The following is a 16,403-nucleotide window of genomic DNA, read 5'->3' as shown; positions in this document are numbered from 1 at the left end:
TAGCCTTTTGCAACCTGGAAACCAAACCATAACGTGCCCGTCCTCTGTTACATTATTGCATTTTAATTGACTGTAGGATTTGCATTCAATGACACTTCTATGATAATACAACAGAACTATAAAATAAAACTATGCACAATAAGATGTCCAAATTTGAAGAGAATATTCCAAGATTATTCCTTTAAACTTTTCTTTGCCTCTGTAGCAGTCTTAAGATTAGTCTCTTCTACTAATCAGAGTAACGGAAAGCGCGCTGTAATCCATCATTAAGTAACACATTCATGATGAATGTTAGTCTGCAAACGTGCCCTGAGCACTACATTAGAGAGCCACTTATCACAGCATACAGCTGGAACCATTATTTGCAAAATCTAAAACTAGGTCAACGATGGAGACCATAACTTATTCATGTTATCCATGTACACAGATATTAGTAAGCAGTAATCTGCTGTCTGTTTACACTTTTAGCATTACTGTTACACCAATTGTACGGGGTACGAAGAAGTCAGCATTGAATTTTTTTTAACATTTTGAACATAAATATTAGAATTCCAAAGCATATTTACCTAATACAAATGCTGCATTGTTCAAGGGATTTTAGTCCATTCTATACTATGCTACTAGACCGAAAGCCCTCCTGGAAGGGTCCTCTTTCGCTTAATAGGTCTGTCATTGATTTTATTCATTTTGTTGTTTTTTGTTGCATTCTGTATGATGACCCCTTATCGTATGTACAGCGCTCTAGAATAAAATAATCAAAATAATACTATACACAAACACTACGGTTTTAACCATTGTATGGCTTTGTTCACACAAAGTCAAAAATGGAGGAAAAAAACGTCCGATTTCGTTATTTAAAAAACGTCCGTTTTTGCAGCAAATTAACTGACTTCAATGCAATTGCATTGAAGTCAATGGGAAGATAGACGTCCTATGCACACAATGCACTGAATAAAGGACGTTTTTGCCACGGACGTCAAAATAATGAACATGGACATTATTTTCAGAAGTTTTTTGCAAATAGCGGACGTTTTTTATTAGTTCTTCACACACAGTTCTTCTTTTGTCACCGTTTTTCTCTGTTTTTACTATTAAATTCAATGGATTTTTCAACTAAGCCACAACCAAAGGGCAATTAGTAACCCCAAACTAAAATAATGTGCAAACACCTGTCATTGCACTAAGGGGATGCCAGGCTTCGAAAAACGTCCGTTATTTTAGACTTAAAATAACGGACGTAATTTTAAACAGAGCTGAAAAAAACGTGTGAACATAGCCTATTTGTGAAACTGCTATCTAGTGTAGGGTCTTTTGTAAAAGTATCCTAAAATTTTGGCTACAGTATGTTGTTTATATTAGTAGCAAATTTGTGTAGGTGTAGATTTTTATAATTTTTTTAAAATATAACAAAAAATCAGCAACCCTGATGTTTTTTTTCCCGTTTTTCGTTTACGCTGTACCCTATCTGGGACCAATATTGTTATTTTTTACTAGATAGAACAATTGTGTACACTGTGATACCAAATATTTTTATTTATTTAACCTCTTAACGACGCATGACGAGTATACTCGTCATGCGCCATTAAGAATAAACAGCAGCCTGCAGTCCCCGGTTGCTATGCGCAACCGGGTTTAGCGGGTATTAGTGTGCTGTGAGGAGTTCTGATGCGGGCGCACACGGATGCGTAAGCAACAGAACTCTGCGCCGCTAAAGATCATCCGGCTGGTACTGCAGTACCGGAATGACCAGTCTCATACAACATGTGAACATAGCCTAAAGATGCAAACACTGTAGATACAATTGGTATCCTCATTGATGGAACAATACGATGTATAAATATTTATTATAATCACTGCAAGGCTATGTTCACACAACGTCAAAAATGGAGAGAAAATTTCGCTATTTAAAAAAATGTCCGTTTTTGCAGCAACTTAACTGACTTCAATACAATTGCATTGAAGTCAATGGGAAGACGGACGTCCTATGCACACAATGCATTGAAAAACTGAAGTTTTTGCCACGGACGTCAAAATAATGAACATGAACATTATTTTTTAGACTTTTTTTGCAAATAGCGGACGTTTTTTATTAGTTGTTCACACACAGTTCTTCTTTTGTCACCGTTTACTATTATATTCAATGGACTTTTTAATTAAGCCACACCCAAAGGGCAATTAGTAACCCCAAACTAAAATAATGTGCAAACACCCGGATGCCAGGCTTCGAAAAACGTCCGTCATTTTAGACTCAAAATAACGGACGTCATTTTAAACGGAGCTGAAAACAACATTGTGTGAACATAGCCTAAGACATTAACAAAAAACAATTCAGTCAAAATAAAAAAAAAATGTATGTACTGCACAATGGCTCAATGTAAATGTATGGTTATGTTCACACAACGTTTTTTTAGCTCCATTTAAAATAACATCCGTCATTTTGAGTCTAAAATAACGGACGTTATTCAGCAGCTTGGCCTCCCCATAGTGCAATGACGGTTGTTGGTACATTATTCTAGTTTGGTTACTAATTGGCCTTTGGGTGCGGCTTAATTGAAAAGTCCATTGAATTTAATAGTAAAAACGGAGAAAGAAGGGTGAGAAAAGAAAAACTGTGTGTGAACAACTAATAAAAAACATCTGCTGTTTGCAAAAAACGTCCGAAAATAATGATCATGTTCATTATTTTTACTTCCGCGGCAAAAATGTCCGTTATTCAATACACTGTGTGCATTGGACGTCCGTCTTCTACTTGACCTCAATGCAGTGCCATTGCAGTCAGTTAAACGGACGTTTTTTTAAATATGAAAATCGGCCGCCTTTTCATTAATTTTGACGTTGTGTGAACATAGGCTTAAACTCAAATAACAAAAAAACAAGGGCTGATAAAGATATAATAATGTAACCTTTTGGTGCTGCAGCTCTGCTGACATCTCTGTCCGAGACAGAAACAGTCTGAAGCAGTAGCAAATGCCCACAGAAAACCTTTCCTGCTCTGGACAGTTCCTGTCAGCAGAGAGCACTGTGTCAGACTGAAAAGAAAACATTTCCTGCAGGACATACAGCAGCTGATAAGTACTGGAGGACTTGAGATTTTCAAATAGAAGTAAATTATAAATCTATATAACTTTCTGAAACCAGTTGATTTGAAAAAAAAAATAAGATTTTAGCTGGATAACCCCGTTATTTTATTAATTTTTTTCAAATATTCTTCTGATAAAACAACAAAAGTTAAACATTTTAGGTATGCATCAATAATTGTTTCTGCCTGTGGATTTTCTAAAGGAACCAAATCCAAGAAAAAAAGGTTATTTATAGGATGATAACAGAAAGGATTAAAAATATTTGTATGTTAAATTTATATAATATATACACTATAGTCTTGATGTTGCCTTCTGTGTCTCTTTTGGATGTGCAGATAATAAATGATGAGCAACACATTGGATTTTTAACTATTTTAATTTTTGGAGTGGATTCAAAAGAAAAAGGGCAATATAAAGGATGTACTTCTGCTTCCTCGCTGGATCCACTTCTTTAGCTTAACCCCTTAAGGTCAAAGCCAATTTTCATTTTTGCGCTTTTGCTTTTTCCATTTTATGTTTAAAAGTCCATAGCGCTTGCATTTTTTCACCTAGAGACTTATATGAGTGCTTATTTTTTGCGAAACCAATTGTACTTTGCAATTACAGGCATAATTTTTCCATAAAATATGTTGTGAAACCGGAAAAAAATCATTTGCACTGTCAAATTGAAAAAAAAAAACGAATTTGTTTTGATTTCGGGGAGATTTGCATTTACGCCGTTCGCCCTATGGTAAAACTGACTTGTTATGCATGTTCCTCAAGTCGTTACGATTACTATGATATATAACATGTATAACTTATATTGTATCGGATGGCCTGTAAAAAATTCAAACTATTGTTAACAAATATATGTCACTTAAAATCGCTCCATTCCCAGGCTTATAGCGCTTTTATCCTTTGGTCTATGGGGCTGTGTGAGGTGTCAGTTTTTGCGCCATGATGCGTTCTTTCTACCGGTACCTTGATTGCGCATATACGACTTTTTGATCGCTTTTTATTACATTTTTTCTGGATTTGATGGAATTTTTTGGCGCTGACGCCGTTTACCGTGCGAGATCAGGAATGTGATTAATTAATAGTTCGGGCGATTACGCGTGCGGCGATACTAAATATGTTTATTTATTTGTTTATTTATTAATTTATATTTATAAAATGGGAAAAGGGGGGTGATTTGGACTTTTATTAGGGGAGGGGATTTTTTATTAATAAAAACACTTTTTTACTTTTTTTTTTACATGGACTAGAAGCCCCCCTGGGGGACTTGTATATAGACAGCACTGATCTCTCATAGAGATCAATGCTGTGTATACAGGGCCGATTCTAGCTTTTCTGCTGCCTGAGGCGAAAATTTAAATGGCGCCCCCCCCCCCCCCACACACACACACACAGACTTTTTGGGTCAGAGTACGGTGCTGTAGACCCCGCTATGCAGACCATGCCCCTCCCCAACTAGCTCTCCCACCCAGTACAGGGAGCTCTTACACCAAAGCAATGCTCCTACACTAAGTCACCATTTTGAAAAACTGTGAGCTCTTAAACCAAAACTCTCTTAAACCAAGTTACTCTTAAACCGAGGTACCACTGTATATCAGCAGTAAATATACCAAATGGATAACCACACCACAGCAGTGAATATACCGCACAGATACATATACAGCAGCTATGAATATACTTCTGCACACATTCATATATACTATCAGTGAGTATTCTCAATGCATTACCATATACCAGCAGTGTATACTGTACAGATACATAAAGGCAGTGAATATACCAAATGTATGCATATATCTTTATACTAGCAGTGAATATACAAAACACATCCATACATATCGGCAATGAATCTACCGCACATATACTGTATATACCAACAGTAAATATACGAAATGCATAACAATATACTAGCAATAATTATACTTAATGCATAACCATATACCGGCAGTGAATATACAAAATGCATAACCATATATCAGCAGTGCACACCACACAGATACATATATACCAGCAGTGAATATACCGCAAGCATACATATATAACAGCAACAAATGCATTCATATATACCAGTAATGAATATATTGTATGCATTGATATATACCACAGCAGTGAATATAACCATGTGGTACATGGTTATATTCACCAAGTGCGAATTCATTGTGCTGGCTACAGGGCACAGCTCTATGAGGTTTGCTGTACTTCTGCTGAATGCCTGAAAGAGCAGAAGGTGGCACCAGATTTTGACACACAGCCTGGATTGTCTGCCAAAATCTACTGGTGTTGCAAATCGTCGCATTTGTCCATTTACACAGAAAGATTATCTGAAGATTTGAAGCCAAAGCCAGGAATGGATTTGAAAAGAGGAGAAATCTCGTACTTTCCTTTATGACCTGATCTCTGTTTATAATCTGTTCCTGGCTTTGGCTTCAAATCTTTGGCAGATAATCTTTCTGTGTAAATGGACCCTTAGGGACTTAAAGGTGGACCAAGGGCAGGTAAGTATCATTTTATTTTGTTTGTATTTTTTATACTTTCATTCTGGACTACTTCATATAGAAGATTCTTACTTTTAATAAAAGGGTCAACAAGGGCTCTTGGGGTATTTTATTTCAATAAAGAGCTTTGTTAAATTGTTTTTCTCCTTACTTATGTTTGGCTTAGTAGTGGAAGCCACCTGATAGATGGCATCCAATAGTAAGCTGGGGCTTTGTGTTAGCTATTATAAGTGCTGACACTAACCCCCATGCTTATTACCCCGGTACCTACTGTCACCAGGGGTACTGGGAAGAGCCAGATACTGGTTCTGGTCTGGAGCGCCAGAAAATGACGATCCAGGACTAGGCAGCAACAGGCAGGCATTATTAGGCTGGCAATGACTAAAATAAATGGGGCTTGCCTCTCTGATAGTGTCAGGCTGCTGCTGCTTGGTTTTGTATCTGTCTGGTTATGGAAAATAGGGGAGACCCCAGCCATTAGTTTATTAAATAAATAAAATGCGTGGGGTCCCCCTAATTTTTCATAACCAGCCAGATACAGCCAAGCTGCAGCAGCCTGACACTATCAGGAAGGCAGGGGCCATTTATTTTTGGACACTGCTACCCTGATAGTGTCAGGATGCTGTTGTTTGTTTCTGTATCTGACTGGTTATGGAAAATGAAGGGTCAAAGCATGCATTAGTTTATTAAATAAGTAAATAAAAATACATAAGGTCCCCCTCATTTTCCATAACCAGCTAGATAGAAAATCAAGCAGACTTTATCAGGGTGGCAGGGGCCATTTATTTTGGCCATTGTCACCATGATAGCGTCAGGCTACTGTTGCTTGGTTCTGTATCTGACTGGTTATAGAAAATAAGGGGCCCAGGCATTATTTTATTAAATAAATAAATGGAAAAAAAAATGTGTGGGGTCCCCCTCATTTTCCATAACCAGCCAGATACAAAACTAAGCAGCAGTAGCCTGACGCTATCAGGGTGGCAGGGGCCATTTATTTTGGCCACTGCCAGCCTAATAACGCCAGCCTGCTGCCGCCCAGTTCAGGCGCGCCAATTTCTGGCGCTCCAGGCCTGACGGTATCTGGCTCTTCCCGGTACCCCTGGTGGCAGTGGGTACCGGGGTAATAAGCGTGGGGAGTTAGTGTTAGCCCTTCTATGGGTTAACACTAAGCCCGGCTTAGTAATGGACGTCATCTATTAGATGGCTTCCACTACCAAGCCAAAAATAGGTAAGAAAAAAAACACCAATTTTAAAAAGCTCTTTATTGAAATAAAACTCCCCAGAGACCCCTCGTTGACCCTTTTATTAAATCAAAAATGCAAAAATCTTCTTTCCGAAGTAGTCCTGTCTGTACCTGTTTAAAAAAAAAAAAAAAAAAAGTGAATGAGCAGCAAACAAGGCTGGCTGCATTAAGGCTGGCTGTCTATTGTCATTATGAGGAGGTCTCAGCAGAGGCCCTGACCCCCTCAATGCAGAGACTCCCTAATAATGAAAATAGACTGCCAACATGGGAAAAAACTAACAGGTCCCCCCACCCCCAGCAACCCGCACCTCTGCAAGCCGCCCGCCCGCCACCCATCCAACCTCCCTCCCACCCCAGAAACTTACCACGGCACAGGGCAACTGCTCTTCCTCAGATGGGGACCTGAACTCCACTCATGCTTCCTGGAGACCGGTGACGTGACCTCAGCTGCGTCGCGCCGCGGCGGACGGCCGTGGCGCGCGCGCACACGCATGCACGCAACCAGCCAATCAGGGAGAAGGCTGCCGGGTGACGTCGGACAGTGAACCCGGCGTTACGAGGGGACGCAGGTGAGCGTCGTGGGCGGCGCGACGAGTGGTAAGGCCATGGATGCGGCTGTCATTTTAGCTAGTTAAACTTAGCTAAAATGACAGCGGTGGGGAAAATCTTGCCGCCCCCTGCAGGGGCGCAGAATCTGCCGCCTGAGGCGGAATACTCATTCCGCCTCATGGCAGAAACGGCCCTGTGTGTATATACACAGCAAAGATCCATGAGATCGGTCATAGATTGCTATGGCCTGCTGCAGGCCATAGCAATCTATTGCCGAGCCGGGATCAGCGTCATTCCGACGCTGAGGCCCGGCACGGCCAGAAGAACGGATCTCCCCCCCGTGATCGCATCGTGGAGGGGAGATCCGACCCACTAGACACCAGGGATGTGCAATACAAAGCACTTCAATGCAGCTGTCAGGTTTGACAGCTGCATTGAAGTGCTTAATTAGCCGGCGCGGCAACGGGACCCGCGCCGGCTAACAGAGGCACTGCCCGGCTGCACGTGTCAGCCGTGATCAGCGCCGTTCAGAGCGGGGTCCCGGCGGGACCCCGCTCTGAACACCACCCGCGGCGCCATGACGTATTAGATACGTCATGGGTCGCTAAGGGGTTAAGGAATCATCCTTAAAGGGGTTGTCCAGCGAAAATCTTTTTCTTTCAAATCAACTGATATCAGAAAATTATATAGATTTGTAATTTACTTCTATTAAAAAATCTCTTCCCAAAAGTCTTCCCATACTTATTAGCTTCTGAATGTCCTGCATATGTTGCTCTCTTCTGACATCTCTGGCCAAGACAGGAACAGTCCAGAGCAGGAGAGGTTTTCTATGGGAATTCACAGAAAACTGAGACAGAGTTGCTGTCTTGGCCAGAAATGTCAGACTGAAAATGTCAGACTGAAAAAAACATTTCCTGCAGGGCATACAGAAGCCGATAAGTATGGGAAGACTTGAGATTTTTTAGAAGTAAATTAAAAATCTATATGACTTTCTGACACCAGTTGATTTGAATGAAAAAGATTTTCGCTGGACAACCCCTTTAACCCTTTTCTGCAAAATGACGTTCTGTGACGTCTTGAAAAGCAGTTAGTTCAGGCATCATAACACCCTGGGCTCATATTGTGCAGGGACACTATAAAACAAGCTCAGTTTGTGAAAATGAAGTTTGTAAAAATCTGTCATACCCAATAAAAGTTTTATAACCCTCCTTTCCAATTTAACAAAGAAAACAAATAAAAAAAAAAGTAAACATATTATACATTGTAGCCTGCGTAATTGTCCGATCTAGTAACATTTATTTCCTGATGGTGAACGGCATTAATGAAAAGAGAGAAAAAAAAACAAAAATTGCCGATTTTTTTGTCACATAATTTATCAGAAATTTCTTTTTATAAAAAGCATTTAAAAATTTCCCATTTACACAAATATGATACTAATAAAAAGTAGATTGTGGTGTAAAAAATGACTCTAGAAGGCTCTTAGAAGGGTGAAGAGGAAAAAAACTAAATTTGGGTCATTAAGGTCAAAATAGGCTGCAGAGGCAAGGGGTTAAATAGGTACTCTGGAGAATTATTATTATTTTTTTTTCTAATTTAACTGGTGTCAGAAATTTATACAGATTCGTAGATTACTTTTATTTAAAGAAAAAGAAAAAACTCATTGTCCAGTACTTCTCAGCTGCTGTATGTCCTGCAGGAAGTGGTGTTTTCTTTCCAGTCTGACAGTGCTCTCTGCTGCCACCTCTGTCCAGTGGCAGGAACTAGGAGATGTTTCTATGGGGATTGGAAACTGATCTGGATAGTTATTAACACGAACAGAGATGACAGCAGGGCGTGCGTCAGCCTGGCACAGGGGGTGACAGGTTTCCTTTAAATAAAAGTAATGTACACATCTGGATACTTTTCACCGATTGATTTGAAAAAAAATAAAAATAAATCCAGAGCACCCCTTTAAGCTTTGTTTGCAGTCAGTCCATTTCGGCTATGCTTTATCGTTATTCTGAATGCTCATGTAAAAAGTCAGTGTTCTGAAATTGTATACTGACTTGGCATATTCCCCATGTTCTAAGCTGCTGCAAACTGCAAAGATGCTGCAAACATCACACTGGCCAAGGATACAGAGAGGTGGCTAAAGGTTAGGTATAGGGATCCAATCTTTCTATATCTTTTAGGCGTGATGTCATCCTAATGAATTCTCAGAATGATTGAGAACGGTTATGTTCTTAGTATGGAGGAGAAGTGACATAAATGCTGCAGGATTGTTAGAAAACTTTCTTTACCTCTCCAGCTTATCTTGCTGCGGGACTTTTATCTTTATCAGGTCATGAGGAACGAAGTTATTAATAATACATCTCACTGTGTGATGTTAATTATTCAGAGCTTTTGTCTTCTATCCGTTGACACAATTTTTTTTTTTTCCCCCATCACAAACATGAAGCTGTCATTTTTTTAAGCTGCAATAGCATCAGCCTGGAACACTGGAAATTAGAGAGATCCAGTCTTCCGAAAATATAGACTTGTACACTTACCTAGCTGTCAGTGTAAGGTGCCAGGCAATATTCAGCTACTGACTGTATATAGTCTGATAAGATGAATTATGTTATAAACAGCTCATGTCAGATTAAATATGTTACCAGATTAACCCTTAGGGGACACAGCCAGTTTTCATTTTTGCGCTTTCGTTTTTCCCTCCTCGTGTATATAAGGCTATAGCGCCTGCATTTTTCCACCTAGAGACCCAAATGAGCCCTTATTTTTTGTGTAACTAATTGTACTTTGCTATGGAAGATGTCATTTTTGCTTAAAATGTTTCGGGAAACCAGAAAAAAAAATATATGTGTGGTGAAATTGAAAAAATAAATGATTTTTTTTTTATTTGGTGTGGGGGGTGGGGTGGGGGGTGGGGTTGTTTTTACTCCGTATGCCATAGGGTAAAACTGACTTGTTATATATGTTCCTTAAGTTGTTACGATTACAACGATATGTAACATGTATAACTTTTATTTGATTTGATGGCTTGTAAAAAATTAAAACCTTTTACAGAAAATATATGTTCCTTAATTCCCAGGCTTATAGCGCTTTTATCCTTTGGTCTATGGGACTGTGAGAGATGTCATTTTTTGCGCCATGATGTGATCTATCTTGATTGCGCATATACGACTTTTTGATCGCTTTTTATTACAATTAATCTGGATTTGATGCGACCAAAAATGCGCAATTTTGCAATTTGGAATTTTAATGAATGTTTGTTTATTTACTTATTTATTTTTATTTCTAAAATGGGGAAAGGGGGGTGATTCACACTTTTATTAGGGGAGGGGGCTTTGTGTTATTAAAAATACATTTTTCTTTTACTTTACACATATACTAGAAGCCCCCCTGGGGGACTTCTAGTATACGCACTCTGATCTCCCATAGAGATCTATGCAGTATAGTTATACTGCATGAATCCATGAGATCAGTGTTCTATTGCTTTCGGCTGCTGCAGTCGAAAGCAATAGAATGCCGAGCCGGGATCAGCGCCATTACGGCACAGACCCCGGCCCGGGATGTATGCAGGGATCGCCCTCCCCCCCCCCCCCCCCCCGCAATCGATCCCGCCACTAGACCACCAGGTATGGAGATGAGCAAGTATTTAGAAGCAGCTGTCAACTTTGATTCGGATGCGGGCGCACACTGAAGCGCACACATCCGAATTCAGCAACAGTGAAGATCATCTAACCGGTACTGCAGTACCGGCCAGGATGATCTTCAGTAACACCAACTGTTCTGTGACTCGGCTTTCCTTATAAAATTCCTGTGTTTTCCACCACCCCTTTGTGTCTGGCGCTGGGAACAACACAATGGGGGAGATTTATCAAACGTGGTGTAAAGTGAAACTGGCTCAGTTGCCCCTAGCAACCAATCAGATTCCACCTTTCCATTTTCCAAAGAGTCTGTGAGGAATAAAAGGTGGGATCTGATTGGTTGCTAGGGGCAACTGAGCCAGTTTCACTTTACACCATGTTTGATAAATCTCCCCCAATGTATTAGTTTTGCATGGAGTGTTTTTTCAGGCCTTAGCTATACCAAGCATAAAAATTGAACTTTTCTATGACAGTCAGGGTTTTCTATAAAAGCAATCTGTTTCTGTAAAAAATAACAGAAGCAACCGCTACCATGAAATCAAATGTGCTTTTCCTACCCAAGACTATCAGGGGTGTAACTAGAGATGAGCAAATCACTCAGAAATTCATTTTACAAAGTTCGTGAATATTCGGGTGAATTTGTGAATATTGGTTAATCGCATACAAAAGAATTTTTATTAAAACAGGCAAACTATAGTAGCTACAATACTGGGACTATTACAGAGTAACTTTTTTGTGGGGGGTTTTCAACAGCTGTTGCTGTGACAGTGTCAAAATTGGAAAATGTCAATTTTTAAAAAATGTCAATCAGCCTGTCAATCATTCAGTTTCCACCATGGACAGTAGTGGACGTTGGTGGATCAGCAGTATAATTTCAATGTTCTTCCAGGGCAGCACCCAGTGAGTAATTAGGATGGACACTGTGTTTACTGTGACTTCCTATAACGCACACCCAGCACCCAGTTACTTGGTATACTAGACATTGGCTTCACTGCTCCCACAAAAAAACACCCACAATCCACCCTCCTCTCCTCTCTGTCCCTATCTCTCTGTATTTCTCTCCCTGCTCTAACTGCCTGCTGTCCCCTACTCCCCACTATACAGAGCCGACTGGCCGCCTCCAGGAAGCCAATCACCTTATATAAAGGGGGAAGGGGGGGGGGTTGTTGACATCACAGTGGGGTTTACAGAAAAACAGTTCTGTAAGCTAACATGTGCGGCCACCATTGAGGCCACTATACGTAGCGAATTAGCAAAGCAAATTCGCCAATTGCTACAAAGCGAATTCAATGACCGATTTGCTGGTAATCAGAATTGGTCAGATTTGCTTTGCTCATCCTTAGGTGTAACCATTAACCTCTTAAGTAACCTAGACCAAAGTTTCCTAATTCTCAACACCAACCAAGAGGTAAGGATTTGAAGATACCCCATGCATAGAACATCTGGGGCAATTAATGATGCACTGACTAAACACCCTTAAATCATGACCAGTTGGTGGACCTTGAGGGCTGGCATTGGGAAACACTGCCCTAGAGCACTAGGGATATTGGTATGAAGCTATTGACTACTCAAGACTACTATGTCTGTTGGAATTAACTCCTTATCTACTATATATCCTTTGTGGACAGTTGCTATCGAAAAGAAGAAAACAATGTAGGAAATATACAAATAAATTTACAAATTAAAGTAACTGCTTTGCATTTTTTAAAGGGTATGTCCCAAATTTACGGAACTATTGAAAACAGGAGATTTTTTTTTTCCCATGGGGATTTGCTACGGCTCTGGGCAGTTCCTTACATGGACAGAGGTGGCAGCAAAGAACACCATGTCAGACTGTAAAGAAAATTCTATTTCTTGTAGGCTGATACATACAGTAGGCTCATGGGTGACACATAGATGGTCTTGTATGAAGAAACAGCGACTACTTATTTGCCCAATGAATGTCTGGTGTGATACGGATGAAGTTTAATATATTCAAGCGTAGTATTGATAAACCACATGTTATATTCCATGATTTCAAGTGATACAAGTTGCATTAAAGGGGAACTATCAGCAAGTTTGATGGATCTAACCTGCTGATAGCTCTCATTGGGCACAGGGCGCTGAGAATGAAGGTATGTATCTTACCTTCATCCTCTGTGCCATTTCCATGATGTTTGTTCTGTAATCCTATGCCCAGTAAGCATACCACCCCCTGAGCATCGATCCGGCTGCCCCCAGCCAAATTTCCCCTCCCCCACTGGCCTTTCCCCCAATAATTCCTAATGTAGGAAACATACCTTCATCCTCAGAGCCCCATGCCCACTAGGGAGCTATCAGCAGGTTAGATTCGTCTTCCACTTCGGTTCCCCTTTAAGTTTGACTGGGTGGAGTCCTTTAGGTGTGGAGTCAGCATTTAAAAACAACTTTTAAACTGGCAGCTCCGTGCCCAACAGCAGGGGCTTAGATTGTGTACGCATTAGGCTGGCACAACCTCTCTGTCCCCCCTCCCCGCCCTCCTCATCATTAGGAATGCTCCAGGCATTGTCTCCTATTCCTCACCTCTGTAAATACTGAACATGGGCTGGATCGTTAAGGCACCTGCGCAGTGTTCAGACAGGAGAAAATGTTCCAGTGGCATTTCTAATGATGAAGAGGGTGGGGAGGAGGGATGGAGGGGTGGTGCAAAGTTAGGGCACAGATACTACCGTTTGGCACGGGGCTGCAAGTTAAAAAGTTGTTTTTTAGGACAATAACTGCCTCACCTGCCGAACGGACCCCAGGACAGATCTTGGATTAAAAGCAGCTATCTGAAGGTACAAGTGGTTTAGGGGGGACATATTGTGGGTACAGAGTCGCTTTAAGTGCAGACTGCTTCGTTTTGGTGTGAAGTGTGCCTTATGTGTTGCATCTTAACCAATCAATGTAAAGCTTTAATAAATTTCCTCTCCTTATATTTTAGTCTTCTATTAAGGCATGGGGTTGCCCAGGAGGTGATAGGTCATCTTTAAGTACTGTGTAGAAACCTAAACAAAAATCAAAGATAAAGTGACCCCAGTAGTCCCGTGGATAAAAATAATTATTAATTTACAGAAAAAAAATGCCACTGAGGAAAAAAATACAGAATTTTTACTTTACTATTTGGGGCTATGTTCACACTGCGTATGAATCCGTCCGTAGTGCGAACCGCGAATATGCGCACGTAGTTTTGAGGTTGATGCGTTCGCTTGAAAGTATACGATATACGCACGCACAATGCACATTACGTATGAGCTTACGGCCGGATCGTATACGGCGCCGTGAAAAATGAACAAGACCATTGTTTAAGTACGGAAATGTTGAAACTCATGGCCGTGGATTTCAATGCGGTCCCGTACAAAGTACTTATTTCAGCCAAATTGAACTTGATTTTTCTATCCAAAAGGTTCTGTGTGGTTTAAGGGGCTGGGCGAAGATTTCCAAGTAAATGACCTGCCTCAGATCGCTTCGAAACAAGCTTGGGAAGCATAACTGTACTGCGGGCGTATGTTCGTGGTTCGTATGCATCCGGCCGCATGTCTATTTTTCCCATGCCCGTAGTTTCAGCCGCACATGTACGGCGGCGTACGATCTACGGACTGATTCATACGCAGTGTGAACATAGCCTAAAATTGGGAAAATAAAGTATTTCATTTTTATTAAATTTCTTTTTATTAAAATAATGAAAAGCCTAAGTAAAATTTAAAATCCCAGCAAGACTTAGTAAGTAATACTCTCCAGCTTTGATGTGGGACATATAATATCACAATACATTTTTAACAATATTAGGCAGTCAGGACCACCTCACCTAATCAAAATCACCCTCAAAAGTTATTAATCACAATCAGAACAATATGCCCCCCGCCCCCAAATGACCACCACCAAAATATTTATTAGTGAGGGGGAAATGCAGTGAAAGGGTCAGCAACTTATGTAAAGAAATATTCTGCTAAACTTATGTAAAGAAATGGTGCTAAATGGTGCAGCTTAGGCTATTATTAGTGAAAAACGTTAAAGTTCTTGTCCATGTGCATTGTGTCTTGTGGATACCTATTTTGACTAATTTTGTGTTTTGATTTAGCTTTCCAAACTAATATAGAGTCAGGCACTAGCCAACTCCCCGCACCTCTGAAGCATGTGGTTGGCCTTCTGACTATGGCGTCCCTGTCACCCGACCTACGTTGACAACGTCCCTAGCTACCAGCTGGCCGGGTTGCTAGGTGCACTTTGGCATCTCTGATAACGCCGTGTCTGGGGCTGACTGCCTACAGTACACTGACCCCCAGCTGAGTGGGCTATGTCCTGGGGCTGGAGTCTCAGGCCCAATCATGACTGTGGGTGGAACTCCAAGCCCCATAAGTATCCTCCCTTGTCTACTATGCCTTTCCTGCAATGCGGCCGTTAAGGGTAAACAGAGAGGGCTCCTGGCATGAGCCCTCTTTGCAGCCCGCGGTCCCCGGTTGCTATGTGCAGCCAGGGACCGCAGGTATTAGCCGCCATGGCGGGCTAATTAACTATTCAAATTCAGCTGTCAAAGCTGACAACTGCATTTGGATCGTGACTGTGCCCCCTCTCCCTAGTGTCTAGTAGGGGATCTCCCCTCCGCGATGCGAGTGCGGAGGGGAGATCCGTTCTAATGAGCCGTCCGGGGCTCAGTGTCAGAATGATGCTGATCCCGGCTCGGCAATCTATTCAAATGGTTTGCAGCAGACCATTATAGTAGAGCATCTATCTGATGGATTGGTACTCTATTATATACACAGCATTGATCTCAATAGGAGATCAGTACTGTGTATATAGAAGTCCCACAGAGGGGTTCTAATTACTGTATGAAAAAAACTCAGTATAATAATAAATATAACCCCCTTTCCTAATAAAAGTCCAAATCACCCCCCTTTTCCCATGTTATAAATAAAAATAAGTAAATAAACATGTTTGGTATCGCCGCGTGCGTAATCGCCCGAAATATCAATTTATTTAATTCATGATCCCTCACGGTAAACGGTGTAAGTGGAAAAAAATTCTAAAGTGCAAATCAAAGTAATCAAAAAGTTGCATATGAGCAATCAAGGTACAGATAGAAAGAAAAGATCATGGCGCAAAAAATTACATATCACACAGCCCCATAGACCAAAGGATAAAAGCGATATAAGCATGGGAATAGAGCGATTTTATTTTCTGTAAAAGGTTTTAATTTTTTACGAGCCATCAATTAATATAAATGTCATACAAGTTGCATATCATTTTAATCATACCAATTTGAGGAACATATATAACAAGTCAGTTTTTCCATAGGACAAACGGCGTAAGAAAAAAAGCTCTCCAAAAGAAAAAGAATTCTGTTTTTTTCGGACCGTTTACCATCTTCTATTGTTTTTGTCTGTCTTGTCTTCATTTTGTGTTTTACTGTATTTAAGTAAGG

Source organism: Dendropsophus ebraccatus, chromosome 11, assembly GCF_027789765.1.
Source record: "Dendropsophus ebraccatus isolate aDenEbr1 chromosome 11, aDenEbr1.pat, whole genome shotgun sequence".
Classification (NCBI taxonomy): domain Eukaryota; kingdom Metazoa; phylum Chordata; class Amphibia; order Anura; family Hylidae; genus Dendropsophus; species Dendropsophus ebraccatus.
Note: the sequence above shows the minus strand (reverse complement) of the source record.